Source organism: Oryx dammah, unplaced genomic scaffold (genome assembly GCF_014754425.2).
Source record: "Oryx dammah isolate SB20612 unplaced genomic scaffold, SCBI_Odam_1.1 HiC_scaffold_9, whole genome shotgun sequence".
NCBI classification, from domain to species: Eukaryota; Metazoa; Chordata; class Mammalia; order Artiodactyla; family Bovidae; genus Oryx; species Oryx dammah.
This window is the reverse complement of record NW_024070193.1, coordinates 12913928-12915468: the sequence shown is the minus strand read 5'-3', so window position 1 is coordinate 12915468 and position 1541 is coordinate 12913928. Positions and strand designations below refer to the sequence as shown.

Sequence of the window (1541 nt, the reverse complement as noted above, 5' to 3'; positions counted from 1 at the left end):
AACAACTGGACATTCGTGTGTTATAAAATGAAACTAGACACAGATCTTACACTCTTCGCAAAAAAGTAACTCAGAATGGATCACATACTGAAATGTAAAATACAAAAGTAGAAAACTCCTAAAAGATAACATAGGAGAAAATTAAGAGGACCTTGCAGATGGCGATGAATTTTTAGGTAGAATATGAAATGTACAATTCATGAAAGAAATATTGACAAACTAGATGCCATTATAATTAAAATTTTCTGCTCTGTGAAAAACAATGATGAGAAAATGAGAAGACACAGACTGTGAGAAAATATTACAAAAGATACATGTGATAAAAGACTGTTATCCAAAATACACAAGGAACTCTTAAAACTCAATAATAAGAAAACAACAGCCTGATTAAAAAATGGGCCAAAGAACTTAACAAATACCTCACCAAAGAAGATACACAAATGACAAAGGAGTATTAATATATGAAAACGTGCTCCATTTAATATGGCATCAGGCAAAGGCAAATTCCCTGGTGGCTCAGCAGTTAAAGCGTCTGCCTAGAATGCAGGAGACCCGGGTTTGATCCCTGGGTAGGGAAAATCCCCTGGAGAAGGAAATGGCAACCCACTCCAGTATTCTTGCCTGGAGAATCCCATGGAGGGAGGAGCCTGGTGGGCTACAGTCCATGGGGTCACAAAGAGTCGGACTTCAATTTCACTTTCAAAGGCAAATTAAAACAGTGAGGATACCACTGCTGCTGCTGCTGCTAAGTCGCTTCAGTCGTGCCCGACTCTGTGACCCCATAGATGGCAGCCCACCAGGCTCCCCCTACATACCCATTAAAATGACCAAAATCTGGAACACTGACACCAAAGGCTGGCAAGGACATGGAGTGGTAAGGATGGCTAGTGCTATCGGAAATGGGAAAGCTGACAGTGAGCTTTCAGATGAGAAAGATAGGAGAGGCATTGCTAAGGAAGACAGGGGCCCTCATTTTGGGGCTAAAGACAGGACCCAGCATCTGAGTCTCATGCAGTAAATATCCATGTTCTTTAGCACCTTGGGTACTTTAGCCCTACTTCTCTCACCTTGCCCACTCTACAATATTCTAATGACACCCTTTCCTGTGTTCCAGTGACCCAGCCAATCTCAGGATCCCATAACAATACTATTATTTTAATACTGATGGTAACCTCCTAGAAAATCATCCATAACAATAGCAATGACAAAGGTTGCTTATATGATATAGTACTCTACTTCTCGTAAAACATTTACTTTCATTTTCATAACTGCGAAGTAGGTGAGAAACTATTGTACCCAATGTACAGATAAGGAATCAGGAGGCTCAGGGAAGATTAAGTGAACCCCCTGATATCCCACAGCAAGTCTATGGCAGAATGGAATGCAAACTCATATCTTGTGACTCTGAGATTGGTAGATAATTCAATCCATCCAAAACACAAAGTGGTATAACTCTATGCATGACACCAGACTCGCTGGTCAAGTCAGAGCCATAGTTAAAAATGGGGAAAAAAGCAGAAAAGGTAACTCTTAAATTTTCA

At 40.5% G+C, this 1541-nt stretch overlaps 1 non-coding gene across 1 annotated transcript; it reads left to right on the top strand.

Annotated features, from left to right (window-relative positions):
• Window positions 1–505: 505 nt before the first annotated feature.
• On the top strand, window positions 506–577 carry TRNAS-AGA. The gene has a single exon. It is a non-coding gene; the product is annotated as a tRNA-Ser (tRNA).
• Window positions 578–1541: the final 964 nt, after the last annotated feature.